The sequence below is a fragment of the Camelus dromedarius genome, chromosome 28, assembly GCF_036321535.1.
Source record: "Camelus dromedarius isolate mCamDro1 chromosome 28, mCamDro1.pat, whole genome shotgun sequence".
Taxonomy (NCBI): domain Eukaryota; kingdom Metazoa; phylum Chordata; class Mammalia; order Artiodactyla; family Camelidae; genus Camelus; species Camelus dromedarius.
Window position 1 is genome coordinate 11,961,911 of NC_087463.1, and position 15,967 is coordinate 11,977,877.

At 37.9% G+C, this 15,967-nt stretch overlaps 1 non-coding gene across 1 annotated transcript; it reads right to left on the bottom strand.

Annotated features, from left to right (window-relative positions):
* Window positions 1–1,558: 1,558 nt before the first annotated feature.
* LOC116149824 (U6 spliceosomal RNA) lies at window positions 1,559–1,665 on the bottom strand. Its single transcript, XR_004133429.1, has one exon. It is a non-coding gene; the product is annotated as a U6 spliceosomal RNA (small nuclear RNA).
* Between the last annotated feature and the right edge of the window lie 14,302 nt (window positions 1,666–15,967).

Genomic DNA, 15,967 nt, shown 5'->3' on the forward strand with positions numbered 1-15,967 from the left:
CCCAATTTTTCCAAACACAGTGGATTCCTTGGTAAATGCCTCCTAAGTGATAAAGATTTCCCCTTCCGGAATGGAGGCAGGAAAGACCTAAATCTAAATGTCCTAAAGTGCTAGGTTTCTCAAGGTGTTTTCCCCCTAGTCTTATTGAGGTATAATTGAAATGTGCCAAACCTCACACATCTGGAAAGTACAGTTTGGTGCATCTTACTACACGTCACAATCAAGATAATGAACATTTCCATCATTTGCCTCTTTGTAATCCTCCTCGCCTCCACCCTTTCCCCAGAAAATCACTAATCTGCTTTCTGTTATTACAGATTAATTAACATTTTCTGAAATTAAATGGTATCATCCACTATGTGCTCTTCTTCTTGGCTTCTTTCACTTAGCTACTTATTTTAAGATTCACCCATGTTGTAGAGAACGTCAACTGTCCATTCCTTTTTATTGCTGGGTAGTATTCCACTGTCAATGTATCACCATTTGTTTATCCATTCATTATTAATGGACACTTGGGTTGTTTTCCAATTTTCAACCACTACATGTAAACCTGATATGCTCTTTCACATATAGGTCTTTGTGTGGGCATATGTCTCACTTCTCCAGGGTAAATAGCTAGGAATGGAATTGGCACATGGTAGGTGTTATGTTTCACTTTTTAAGAAACTGCCACGTCACTCTCCAAAGTCATTGTACCATTTCACATCCCCATGAACAATGTATGAGAGTCCCCTTCACTCTGCATCCTCATCTACACTTGGTACTGTCAGTTTTTAGAAGTTTAGTCTTTCTAATGCAGGTGTAGTGGTTTCAAGTTACATTTCCCCAGTGACTAATGATGTCAGACATCTTTTTTTGGTGAAGTGTCTGTTCAGATCTTTTGCCCATTTTCTGCCGGGGTTGTCCGATGTGCTTAAAAAATAATAATAAATTCATTTTTAATTAAATTTTTTAAAAATATTTTATGATGTACTTTTAATATGTTTATCTGGGAAAGGTTTGGCATTCAAATAACCTCATGTTGAACATTTTGGCTCAGGAAGTGATAAGCTAACCACTTTGATCTCTACCAAACTTGAGGAGACTTAAACCTTCCTCTCTGTGTAATAACCCGTTCTGCACTGCTCGGTCCGGTCACGTGGTATGTTAGATGTCCTCAGCCTCTGTATTTATGTCTTTCCAGCGAGGGCACGTGCTGCTTGTTAAAGTGTTGTTACAAGTTGGCGCCCTTCTTATCTCACATACCCTGTGGTAGACATTATTATTGGAGACACAAGGACTAGATTTGGTGCAGGTGCTACTGAAAACCTCCTTGCAGTCAATGTAGAACAGAAGAAGGGTTTTTTGGGTTTTTAAAAATTGAAGTACAGTTGAATTACAACGTGTTAGTTTCTGGTGTCCAGTAAAATGATTCAGTTATGCATACATGTATTTTTTCATATTCTTTTCCATTATGGTTTATTACAAGATATTGAATAGCATTCTCTGTGCTCTACAGGACCTTGTCGTTTACCTATTTTATATACAGTGGTTTGTATCTGCTAATCCTAAGCTCCTAGAAAATATGGACCACTTCACAAATTTGCGTGTCCTCCTTGCGCAGGGGCCATGCTAATCTTCTCTGTATCATTCCAATTTAGGTATACGTGCTGCCAAAGCAAGCACGGAAAAAGGTTTTTTAGTGTTATTTTTATGGCTGTTCTTCTAGGGAGAGAATGTCAACATAAACAGAAAGCTTTTCTCTAACTGTATCAATAAGTAAATGAGATATTGCCAGTAGAAATCTAGGGGATACTTTATAAATACCTTGTATTTGCCCTTAAGCTAAGCATTATCTATTTAAAACGAGAGAAATAAATTGAAGAACAGTTAAGCTCTCTTTGCTCGCTCCCATGCCCAGGGCCGATTCTTTGAACTCTGTAGACAGTGACCGATCTCTCCTTCCTCTAAATCTTGAATAGCTGTCTCCAAGCTGAGTTGTGTGCATAATTGGACTTTGAAATCAATACTACCTGATAAAACACAATCCAAATAAAAAGATGGAGTCACATTCAAAATAATAACAGTTATCTATTTTTCCACGATAGCAGATGTGTGTGTATGTGCTGGGGGGTGTGGGGGATGGTTGTTAAAGGATTGCTCTTACTATTTTCAATAATGAAGATTCTTCTGCCCTACTCTCCCAGGGGCAGTGTATTGACTTTCCCTCTTTTCTTTCTTCATTCTCTCTTTTCTCTTCCCCAAGGCAAGCACTGTTGTTTATTTAATTAGTGGGGAGAGCCCGACAATCCTAAGGCCGGGTGGGCTCAGCCTTCAGCTCCTTCCCGGGCTGCCTCCCCCGCGGCATGGTGGCTCACTGCGCTCCCAGGTTCTCATCACTAAGCTGGCAGGTGTGTTTGGCCTCCTGCAGGCCCCGACAGGCCTCTGTGCTCTCAGAACCAGCTCCTCACCCTGCTGCTACTGGGTGGAAAAGTCAGGTCGGCTGCTCATGTCTGCCTGTTTATCTTCAAGTCACGGTGGGTGGGGCAATGCGGGAGGTAGGGAAGGCCTCAGAAAAAAGCTTTTTACTTCAGACCTCATTTTATGGCTATTAAAATTTAGAAGCAAAATGTCTTTTGTCTCCTTGGCTCTATTTCTGAGTTAGTATGATCTGAAGAGGATTTGAGCTATAGACTTGTGTGTGTGTGTGTGTGTGTGTGTGTGTATTTTACTGAAGCGTAGTCAGTTTACAATGTTGTGTCAGTTTCTGGTGTACAGCACGATGCTTCAGCCATACATGAGAGCTATGGACTTTAATTAAAAAAAAAACAAAAAACCAGCTTGGATTGACTGAGGTTAATGTGTGGCTCCATCCTGTCCCCTTCATGGAAGCATTGCCCAGTTCAGAGGACACATGCATGTTTGTGGCCAGCTCTGTTTTTGCCTTCCCCAACCTCTCTGTGTATGCCTTCATGACCAGACTCTCTTCTCTCTCCCCTAATGCCTAAGTATTAAGATAGATACCTTGTAAAAAATTTAGGTATTACGCGAGCATTTGCTGAGACTTGCAGAAAGCAAATAAAGAAAAGCATAATTTAAAGAACAACAACAGTAAATTCTAAGGTAGAAAGGATTCGGAAAGCATTAAATAGAGTTATAGCCTGATAACATGAGGGTAACTTGAGAATCTACTTCAGCAATTTTTCCTGAATAATGGATAAAGGTGACTCAGGAAGGGGGTGACTTACTGAAGCGAATATTTAATGCCAGCAAATCTGGTGTGTTTCTAAAGCAGATGCCTTCTACTTTTATTTACTAAGTTAAAAACACGGATCATATTTTTATGGCGTGTGTTTTTCTCCTCAGGCTGTATATACTTTGTGCTCAGGATTTGCCAAATGCAGGGCTTTTTAGGAACCCAACATCTGTAACTGATAAAGAATTGCCATGTTGCTTTTATATTTGGGGGGGGGAAGGTATTACATTAAAAAAAGAAAAATGAAATGCACTGATTGAAAATCATGGGCTTTCAAATTCTATTATTTATTGATGTTTCTCTCCGATACCAAAAGACAGATCGGTAACAACCTAAAACTGACACCATCCTTCTCATGTTTAAACTTCCAGGATCAGTGAGTCAGAGGAACAGTCTGGGTGAGGTTCTCTGAGAATTCAGTGATTTTCAGTTTTGTTAATATGAACTTATTATCTGTAAAAATATGCATAAAGTCTTGGATCTTACTGTTCAAACCTTTGCTGAGAACCGTGAAATAGCTCTGATGCATGAGTGTACAGAAATGTTGCCCTGACAGAAATTTTGGGGGCATTCTCAAGACAATTGCTCTGAACTTTGTAGACTGCATCCTTTTCTCTGATTGAAATCTAGGCATAACTCCCCTATAATTCACTGGAATTAGAAGTTTGATTTCAATAGAGTACACAGTGAAGACTTTTGTTCTCAGAACAGAATTCTTAGATTTGTGAGCTTCAGACCTCGTCTCCCTTCTTATCTTTTTAGAAATTCTACGAGGGAGATTCTGTTTGAATGGACACAGAGCAGAGTCAATCCAGTGTCTAGGGGGATATCCCTTCAACATTTATCACTAAAAACAAATTAATCTGTCACTTAGTTTAATCTAAAAATCATGCTAGTCGCCTCTTTAATAATTGCAAGTCTAAATTTTTAGAACAATATTGAATTGAGCTTTAGGCAGAACTATCCCACTGCTAACCTGTCATCCTGTGGTTGCATGTTTGTACTGAAATCTGTTGAAAAACAATGATTATTGACAATTTATAGGGGCCATTTATTGACCTTGAACTGAGGGTTAATCTGCTCAAGCTTAACATAAATCTTAGTTGCTGATGCTTTGATGAAGCTTGAACCTCAGTGAGCAAGAATGATTTCTTAACAGATATTGCAAATAATCTCAAGTAAAATTCTGTCACCTATAATCTTCGTGAGTTTTCTTTAAACTCTCTTTCTAAACTTGTATTTTTTTTTATACTCTGCACATTTAGTGCTTTAAATATTTGGCAAAAAAAAAAAAAATTGGGGGATTTGGGATTGTGTTATTTACAACATCAAGGCATAAACTTGAGCACCCTGAGAGGCTGACTCCGTCTCGGAAGACAGTTTACTGAGATTGAAAAAACACTGGTTTGGGAACCAGGAAGCCTGGCTCTGCCAAACTGTGAACAAATTATTTAATCTTTCTGTCCATTCATGTCCTCATCTGCAAGATGACCCAGTCATTTTAGTCTATGATCCTTTCTGATTCTGAATATTTGAAGATATACTGTTTTACAATACTCTGGCATTTCTCATAAAGCCCTTTCCCATACACCTTATCATTTTATCCTCAAAAGAAGCCTAAAGTGGATAAGGCTGGTTTTAACAGATAGAGAAGCTGGATATCATTTTAACTTTGGTAACTAAGATTGTGGGAAATTAGGTGATTGGCAAAGATTACCTCTCTGATAAGTGACAGAGCTGGAACAAGAACTCAGGTCTTCTGACTGCAGTGAATGCCTGCAAAGACCACTAAAAGATGCAAGAGACAGTATAACTATGTGGAATCATTAATTATGTGCAACAATTTTTGATATGAATATGGGGTAATTACGAGGGATTGAAAGATAACAGCTGAGCTCTGGGTGGGTCAGTCTGAGGCTGCATTGTGGAAAAAAGTTACGATGCAGTTATGGCCACTCCTTACCAGAAATGTACAGATAAGCTGCAGGCGGTAGGGGACAAAGCCACGAGGAAAGTCAAGGAATTGGCAAGCTCTCACTACTCAGCTAGGTTAAGTAGGAGAACTCATGGGCTAAAAACATTTGAAAAGCAATAACATACGAAAAACATAAGGTATGTTGGAAAGAATTAAAACTAGGAAAGGATATAAACTTGATGGTTAGATTGCAATAAAAAATGTTTGTGACTGCAAAATTATATGCCAAAATGAGTGACAGAATTTAGGAAATGCACATTGAAATATGAAGGGGTAAAGGGAATGATGCAGGGAACCTTCTCCCAAATAGTTCAGGGGAAAAAAAGTCTGTGCGTAGCTCAAACCAGAATGCTTTCTGCTTTCTTTTGCTGTCTGACACAATTATTCCTGATTGGGGAGTAAAATACCCTCCCAGTTCCATAAGGATATGGGAGATTAACAAAGGTGATAGACAGAAGGTACCAGCGATGTTTACATCCTGGCAAGAGGCCCCTTTCGTGAGAGTGATGTGCTAAGCTCCTGTTTGGCTCACGGTTCCCCTGAAGATCAACTGAGCTGATGAATGAGAAAGGACTGGGTAACAACAATGAGAAAATAAAAGTGAAAGCATTCCTGAACTGCGGCAATGTAACTATAATGTAGACACAGTTGTTCCTATTAAGCTAAAAGAAAGCCAAGGTTAGCACTGAAAAAAAATCATCAAAGTGGTAGACTTGTTTTTTTATACTAGAAGCACATAATAGACACTTCTTCAGAGACACAAAGCATTGAAGAAACCTATTTTGTGTGTGGCTGGAGTATCTACAAATCTGAGAATTATCCTATTCATTTCTTTTCAAACATTAAATTCATTTACTGTTTTAATAAAAGCATTCCAGCTAAAATATTCAGTGCAGCAGCCAGGCTTTTCCACTGTTCCCTGAGTGCACCCCCAAAGTTTAAAACTTAGTCTTCATTTTCATTTGTCATGTACTAACATGTGCTGTGCACCTTAACTGCTGGCAATTACTGAAAATGTCTTTGAGGCAGTAAGACAGGTTGTACCTAATTCTCCTCCTCGGACTCTGCAGAATTCAATGGTAAGTTCTGAAAGTAAAAAGAAAAAAAAAAAGAAAGAAAGAAAGAAAGAAAGAAAAAGGAACCCAAAACCTTTTAATAAAATCTTCCCCCAATTTTTATTCAAGCCGCGACCAATTCAGTTATAAGATGTAGGCTTCTCCTGCTACCAACGATTGCTAAAAATAGTGAAAGCTGTGTAAGAAACTGTCAGTGAGGCACGTGTGAGAAAATCTGAAATAATCCCTAAAAGAGACTGAAAAATGGGAACTGTCTGCTCCCTGCCTGCGGCAGAGTGCGGGAGTAAAGGCCGGAAAGTGAAATTCTCAGTTACCTTTTGCAGGGAGTCTGATGTTCAGCCCATGCATTTGTTGATTTATTTATGCCTTTGCACTGTACAGGAATTGAAAGTGTACCTGATGGGCTTAACCCAGCAGTAAGAAATGGTGGTGACACTCACTGAACCTCAGCTCAATTGAATTATTGGTACAACAACTATAATGAGAAAGAAAGACTCTAGCATTTCCTGAACCCTGACTCGGCGACAAGGCCAGCACTTAGCCAACTTCAAAGGGCATGTGAATCATCCAGCCCATTTTCTTAACAAGCATGTTCAGACGGTCTGGGGCGGGGCCTGAGATTCTGCGTTTTTGAACAAGTTCTCAGTGACTGCTAGGTCCTGGTCCCCAGACCACAGTTTGAGTAGCAAGAGCCTAGATCCTTTGTATGTAATATTGACAATAAATTTGAGAGATTGATAATATGATTACCTTTTAAAGCAGATGTTGAAGGAGAGATTAAAAAACTCATAAATGAGGAAACCTGAATTTGACTAATAGCAGAGTTTCTATTCTTTCTGTATTAACTCCTGGTAGGAGTAACACATGCTTTATTTTATTTTTAAAAATTTGTGTCTCAAATATGCCTGGTCACCGGTGACATTTGTCTACAATTCAGATCCTCAGGCCCCACTGCAAACTATTAAATTGAAATTTCCAGATGACGTGCCTAGGAAAAGGTATTTTAAACTGGTACCTAGATGATTCTTGAGACCAGGAAGGTTTAGGAAACAATGATTATCTAGTTCACACTGTCGTTTTGGAACTTGTAAGGAGTGTTGGTGTTCTCTGTTTTTTTGAGAGCTTGAGCAGAGTACTGTCTGCTCAGAACCTTTAATGCATTTCAACTTCACCGAGAAGGGCTCTGGGGCACACAGAAGGAAACTTGCTGGTTTCATGATGTAAGGGATAGGTTTAAACCTGTATCTTATAACAGGGTGCTAAAGTCGAGCATTTAATTATGTCACTCTTAATTGTAAGGTGAAAGCTACAACGGCCACAAAGTTTTCTTTCCCTCTTTATCAAGTAAATGATCTTCGTCTACTAATCCAATTACAGAGCATCAGAATTCTAGAATAAAAGCTCCTCGGAGTAATATTTCCCATATCCAAAGTACATAATTTTTTTTTTAGTAGAAACTCTCATTGAGATCAGAGTAGGACTGGTTATTTATCTCTGCTTTGCAAAGTTTGTTTTGTGCCAAGGAGATTACTCATAAATTTTTCACTATAGTTCTGAACCCATAAATGAAGGGCCAAAGGTAGATTTTTTAAAGTAAACATTGAGTTACTTCTTTTAGATCACTAATTTTTTTTCTGGCTTTTAAGAAACACATTTTAGGGTGCTGCAATACTATATGTTATTAAAAGGTCCTCTAAGATGTTGACATGTTATGTTAATGTACTTATGAAACATACAATTTATCAGCTTGATACATTCTGCTATTAATGGAACCTAGTAACAGTAACTGGAAGACTTGGAATTTTCTTATATATTTCTAAATTTTGAAGAAAATCTAATTATGTATGACCAATTTTCAAAGGAAATATCACATTTTCTTTTAAAATTAACAGGATGTTTCAAATATGTCAAAAAAACCCCAAAAAACTAAACTTGTATACTGAATCTCACTATGACACAATTCACTAAGGATAGAATTTATTGCAGGGTAGTTCAACCAATACAAGTATTAGTCATTTGCAGACGGCTCAGTCTGAATTTGAAGCCTAGACTGGGCCAGTTATGTCACTTTTCTGAACCTCCATTCCCTCTTCTGTGAAATAGGGACACTTCCTTGCTGAGTTACGTAGACTAGAGTTCGAGGAATGAGTTAGGCTAGAGGTAGAAGAATAGGCAGGCAAGTGGTAAGTGATGAATGGATGTAATAGTAAGACAGGGTATGATTTCTGAACTGCCAAAAGGACCTCCTTTTCATGATGATCACTTTTAAAGTAATCTCAAAGAATGAATTCCTCTATTACCCATTTAACAAAGTTCCTGTGTATTTGCTTCCTCCTTTGGACTACAGTGACATTGTCTATATTTTACTTATTCAAATTCAACTATATGCCCTAGACAAGAAAGAAAAAAAAAAGTGGAAAGAGGAAAAAAATCCCCCAAGTTAAAAATTATCTAGACAATTCAACCCAAAGTTCCACCCAATGAGCATAAATATTCTGTATAAATAAACTTAAAATGTGACTCTCTCAACTGGTCCTGCTTTCCACAGGCCTCTCAAAACATGAAAATTTTGCTGTACAAAGTATAATCCTAGGATCTTGGAATACACACTTGTGTACAAAATATTCCTACAGCCCAAGCCAGCAACTGCACTTTATCTGCCGCTTGACGGAAGAAACAATGGCCTGTTTCAAAGCTGGAGGGTAAACTGGCTGTATTAGAACTATTGAGAAATACTGTCTCTCTTTGAAGTAACAACTTCCTGAGGAATTTTCCAATGTCATGGTTAAAAATCTTTTCATTTTGAAATAATTTTAGGCTTAAACAGAAGTTGCAAAAAGTGGCAAATATAGTGCAGAAAGCTGTTGTCTATCCTTCACCCGGTTTCTCTATGTTAATAACTTTCAAGACCACGGTATAAGTATCAAAATGTGATATCAAAACATGACGTAAGTATCAAAAGCAGAAGATAAACATGGGCATAAAGTGCTTAACCAAACTACAAAGCTTACTCAGATGTTGCCAGATTTTCTCCAATGTCCTTTTTCTGTCCCAGAATCTGACCTAGGATGGTACCTTTTATTTATTCCATTATCTTAGTCTCCTCCAAACTGTGATAATTCCACATCTTTCCTTATCTTTCATGACTTTGATCTGTGACTCCATGAAGGTAAAGAAAAACAATTCAGGTCAACATTTTAAAAAATGTCTTAAGACTTAAGTAGGTATCAATTTCTTAGCTAATTCCATGTAAATCCTAAACCAGGATGTTTTCTACAGTGAATTATTTATCAACGTATTGCGCAAGTGACTGTAGCAGATGCCATTCACTGGAATGAATATAACTACCCAAGTGACAGCAAAAAGGACAAACTGTTCTTCTTGCTTTTGGATAGTGACTATTTTAGAGTAGAAGCCACTTCAGACACTGGTGGAAGAATTTGTTGGTGATTCTCTGTGTCTAACGCCTCAGAGGGATGGGGGATTCAGCAGTTTTGACTTCAGGTGTTCGTTACCATTGATTGCTCAATAATCTTTCTGGCTTTATTCAAAAGAAAGAAAGCTAAGACGTATAGACAAGTAAGAATCATGTCATGCGGAAACTTTTGTAAGCAGTGATCATTTTAACAGCAGCAACTATCTGTTTGGTGCCAGTATACGCAACAATATTCTTCAATTATAAACATTAAATGGAAATTAACTGCAAAGACAGTGTCTTTTAAGGATTTTGAAGGACGGTAACAGAAGTGGAAAGTAATAGTTGAGACTTAGGAGATTTTGAAATTTTGTAAGCATAATTCAAAGGACAGTTGTTATCAGTCTCTCTCTATATACACGTTAACTAACAAAAAGATAGATTTATCATTGCACTTTTGAATATCAGAAGCAATATATAAGTTTATTTCCACAACATTAGTGAGGTACAATTGCAAATAAAAATTGTATATATTTAGGTTGTGCAATGTGATAATTTAGTAAACATACATTATGTAAAATATGTAAAATAATTATCATGGTCAAGTTAATTAACACATCTATCACCTCACATAGTTACCTTTATGTGCATGTGTGTGTGTTTATGAGTCTGGGGGACTTTCTGTTTTCAGTGTTTTGTTCTTTTATGTCTAAGATTTGAAAAAAAATATTGCAGTTTATTTAGATTCTGGTTTGTGATTACCTATTTTTTAAATAAACTTTTTATTTTGGAATAAATTTACGTTTATAGACAAGTTGCAAACCCTCTCACATAACCCTCACCAGTTTCTGCTGTTAACATCTTGCATTACCATCATATTTTGGCTAAAACTAAGAAGCCAGCATTAATACATTTCTGTAAACTTGAGATTTCATTTGGATTTCACCAGTTTTCCCATTCATATCCTCTTTCTGTTCTAGGATCCAATCCAGGATGCCACATTGTATTCAGCTGTTGTGTCGTCTTCAACTCTTTCAAACTGTGACATTTCCTTTTATCTTGTCTTTTGTGATATTGACACTTTTGATGAAACCAGTTAACTGTTTTGTAAAACGCTTCTCGGTTTGGGCTTGTCTGAGGTTTTCGTGTGATTACATTACATGATATGCATTTTTGGCAAGAACTCCACAGAAGCGATGCTGTGCCTTTCTGAATGCATCCTGTCAGGGATGTATGCTATCCGCATGATCTTCTGATTAAGGTAGTGATTGCCAGGTTTCTCCACTGTCTAAGTTTACCATTCCTCCTTTCCCATCCTCTGTTCTTCGGAAGCAAGTCACCGTCCAGTCCTCTTGTAAGAGGGGGAAGATTAAACTCCACCTCCTGTAGGAGGGCTTATCTCCATATATTATTAGGAATTCTTCTACAAGGAAAATTTGTCTATACAGGACTTTTAAAATCTAATATTAAATTATCCAATTGATGTTGAAATAATGCTATTCATTTATGGCACACGTTTTTGGTAGATACCAAAAAGGACAACACATGCTAGGTCCCTACCCTAATATAATTTATATTTTAGTAAGAGAGATAAAGAACAAGTAAACAGCAAGCAAAAAGTTATGTATTGGGATAAGTGATAAATGATACTCAGCATGTTGTGAGAGAATGTGGTAATTCTGGGGAAGGCCACCTGAGAGAATGTGGTTTGGAAAAGTCAGAGATGTTGACATTTGACTTGAGAACTGGAGAAAGAGAACAAGCCAGTTCTACGAAAAACCTTGCAAACAATACAGTGGTCTGCCGGCAGGAAATGGTTCTATGATCTTTAATTTCATGTATCAACTTGATTGGGCCATGGGGGGCCCAGGTGTTTGGTTCAACATTATTCTGGGTGTGTCTGTGAGGATGTGTCTGGATGAGATTAAGACTGGAATTGGCAGACTGAGTGAAGCAGACGGGGATGGGCCTGCTTCGGTCTGTTGAAGGCCTGACTAGAAACAAAAGGCTGAATATGGGAGAATTTGCTCTTTCTGCCTTACTGGGTCAGAGCTGGGACACTGGTCTTCTCCTGCTTTCAGACAAGGATTTGAACTGGAATTTACACCATTGGTTCTGCTGGTTTTCGGGCCTGTGGGCTTAGACTGGAAGTATCGTCAGTTCTCCTGGGTCTCCAGCTTGCTGACTGTGGACTAATATATGTCCCCAGGACAGAAAGGGGGCTGGTCTGTCCCAAACATAAGCAAAAAAGAAACTGCTATGAGAGGATGTAGGGAAGAAAAGCGTTAAACAGCTATAATGCTTGAGGACCATGGCGAAAAAGGCATTTGAATTTTACTCTAAAGGTTGCAGGAATCCTTTGAAAGATTCTTAGCAGGAAACTTATGTATTGCATTATTAAAACATCATTCTAGGGCTCACAGATGGTAAAGAGCAGATGTTCCGAGGCCACTGCTGTGGGCTGAGTGGGCGATGACTGTGTGTGAGATGCCCTGCGCTGCGCTGGATCAGTGCCGATGCATTGAAGTGGAGGGGTCTGAGAGATTGTCTGGAAGTAAAGCCCACAGGACTCGTGTATCACAGTGCGCTTTCAAATGATTTTCATTAATTTAAAAAGATAATGATAGCAACCTTACAGAATTTTAAGAGGTTAGATTTGGCTGGGATCAAACTCCCAAAGAAGGGCATAGCGAGAGATATACAACGATGTTCACTGCAGCAAAAAATCAGAAATAAGTGTCCATAAATACGGAATTGGTAAAACAGCACATCCATTAAAAAGAATGCAGTAGATTTTTGTGCGTGGAAAAGAAATGACGTTCAAGAGATACTAAGTGAAAAAACTTGGTACATAAGAGTCTGTGTAGTACAATCCCAATGATGCGAGTTAGAAATGATTACCACTATGTCTACGCTATGTTAAGCATCATAAGAAAAAGTCTGATGAAGTATATCAATATATATTAACAGTGGTTAACTCTGTTAACAGCGGTGATGTCAGTGCAGTGGAGATTATGGGAGATTTTTACATTATACCTTATTATCTATCTGTCTTACTAGAATATCTTAAATAATGGATGAAAAGAAAAAAAATGTTAAATCAGAGGCACAAGCAGTGCTTTTAGGATTAATAGGTACTTTAATGAAATCTTTGAATCAACGTTAAGAAATAAGTCCTATAAATAAAAATATTATTTGCCAGGGGGGACGTTATAGCTCATGTGGTAGAACACATGCTTAGCATGCACGAGGTCCTGGGTTCAATCCCCAGTGCCTCCTTCAAAATTAAATAAATAAATAAACCTAATTACCTCCCCCACAAAAAAACCTAAATAAAATCACTCTTCAAAAAATAAAAAAATTAATTAAAAAAAAGTATTTGCCTTTTTAAAGAATTTGGATTACACTCAAACCAGGAAAATGGAGACTATTATTAATTAAATTGAAACTATTAACATTTCCAAAATGATGTTGAGACCATGTTTATTCATTTCCTTCAAATTAATATCAAAAACAAATATGTATACAAAGATTTTCCTGTCATTCATTCAGGCAATGCACCTCACAATGGTTTTGTGGTTTAATAAAGAAACAGATACAGAAATTTATTTGCAAAATTAAACAAAAGCTTTCTTTTTAAGTTGTGCTTTATGAGAAGACTATAAAAGCTTGGTTATCTCTGAGCAGCAGATTATGGATTTTTTCTTTTTACCTCCTTTCTATATTTTCCAAATTCTCTGTAATAATCACGAACTACTTTTGCCATCAGAAAAAGAAGTTTTAAAAACAAAATGTCTAATTAAAATTAGGTGTCTATAAATCTAACACAGTGTATCTGATCAATGTCTATCTGCTTGCACTTTCTATATGACATCAAGAAGTTCTCTTTTTGTCAATGACTGAAGCTTGCAGACTTTATTTACAAACTGGGACCAATGACTTTTATCGTGATCACATTGGTCCCCACCTCTCTCTGTCCAAAATGACAAGGCAAAATCTACTGAGCACACCCTGAGAAGCTACTTTTTAAATGTCATTGCTAAAATGACTATTCAGTCCTTTCTTCAGACTTCTATAGAACCACAAAGGTCAAAGCAAAGAGAAGCTGACTGTTAGAAAAACTCCAGCTTCTTACACCTTCTCTTAGCCACAATCACATGGTATGCAGCGAATATTTTTAGGTCACACTGAGAAAGCTTGAAACTGCAGGTTTGGTGTATAATGTAATGTGCAAAAAGAGAGAGGAGGGTTTCTTTATGACAATTGAAAATTTTATGCAATAGGTGTGAGGTCCTTGGATGAGTATTATTTAGGAAATACTGAACAACATGCACATTGTACAACAGCATAAAAATAATGACAGCTTGCCTTCAATCATCTGAAGCCTTTCTGGTTTTAGCTTCCAAGCCATGTAAATTATTTCTGACTCACTGGCCTTTTTCACCCTAAGGGACAACTCACAAACTTCATAAAAGTGTGAATATTTTTCTTAAATCTCTTTTCTAGCAAATGCATGCATTTGCTGTTTAGCCTCAGAATGTAAATTCCCACAGTGGAGAGCAACTAAATAATGCTTGTCTCCCTCTCTCATATCCTCCTTTCTCTAAAAATGTCCTATTTATAATTTAAAAAGCACATAACGGAAGACCAATTCTACATATTAGTTTACAACTGGGGACTTTAAGCTGAGGAGGGATCTGGGAGAAGGACAATGTAAACACTCCTGGGCCAGAGTGCACCAGGCTTGGCCCATCTGACCCTTTAGGCTGATAACTTCATTGTGAAGGGCTGTCCTGTGCATTACGGGATGTTCAACAATAGCCCTGGCCTCTACTCACCGCAGGCCAGCAGTGCAGAGCTGCAACTCCCCAGATGTGACCACCACAAGTACCTCCAAGATATTGCCAGATTATCTCCCGGGGACAATATCTTGGACCCCTGCACTAGGCCAAAGACTACAAAACCAGGCCTTTTGTGCCTCGCCAGTTCAAATAGTTCATTTGACCCTGTGATCAACCTCTACTTACCTAGCCACCAACCACATCAACTACAGACATTCATAAACAACCTCACACTCTTCACATAAAGTCCTTGAACATCGTCTAGAGTCCTTCCTCTGAACCATATATGGCCAATTTGGCTAGGAGAAAAGAAGCAGGCACTGGCAACTTTCCCAGCCTTCCCTGACATGGGTGTTTATGGTTACCACTTTTAATGTATGCTAATTTCATAATGTCTTGACTTCTGAAGCTTGTAAATGCCCTCAGTTTCTTTATCCACTACCCACACTCTGCAACCCCATGCTCCCCAACAAATATTGTTTCAACCGTAATTTTCTTTGGATTAAATGCTTAGTCTGCCTTGCAATTGCTTTCCTCATTTGGCACTTAAATATACAACTATAATGCATACTTAAAATATTTATTTCCTGAAATTCTCCAAGATTGGAGCCAATTAATTAAAACTAGGGGAGGAGAGACAGAATTAAAAGAAATGCTTTCCCTAATTCATCCCACAACAAAGTAACATAGTAGTTAATATAAATTTTATTTTTATGCCTCCTAGTATATCTAAGTTGTCTGGTGTTTGAAGCACCAAGGAAAATGGGCAGGGGGAGTGGTTTCCTCTATGGAAGAAACATTCTTAATGAATTCTTCTCTATTGAAAACTCTGGCAAGTGGATTTACCACTACTAGATTCACAATCTTGAGTAAGCATCTTAGTTTCTGCTGGCCTGTTTCATCTTTGGTAAAATGAGAATGATGATACCTGCCTTCTAAGGCATATGGAATGACATACTCTGCTTTAAGACTGAAACTTGTGTCTGACATACAGGTGTTTTATAAGTTTCATTTTCTATGCCACTTCCCTCCTTTGTTCGGAGCACTGGCTAGGTAATTTTTGAGGTCCAGGGCAACAGGGAAATGATGGCTTTCTTGTTCAAAAATTATTAAGAATTTCAAGACAGCAACAGCAGAACATTAAACCAAGTGAGAAGCCTTTCTAAGTGTGAGGCTCTGTGTTACTGCACAGAGTCAGCCCTGCTTGCTCCCCTAGGGATTTCAAGTTTCCATTTGTCTATTTTTCTACTAAATTAAAAGCCACTTTTCAACTTGACAATTGACAGGGAAATGAGTTCAACTAACTAGAGGACCTGATTATGTGTGTTGTTTTTCAACACCGGTTCACTTTTAGTCAAGCTGTTGAACATTAGCAAGCTTATGTCTCTTATAAAGGAACTGTTTTAATTGGCTATGGTATTTCCT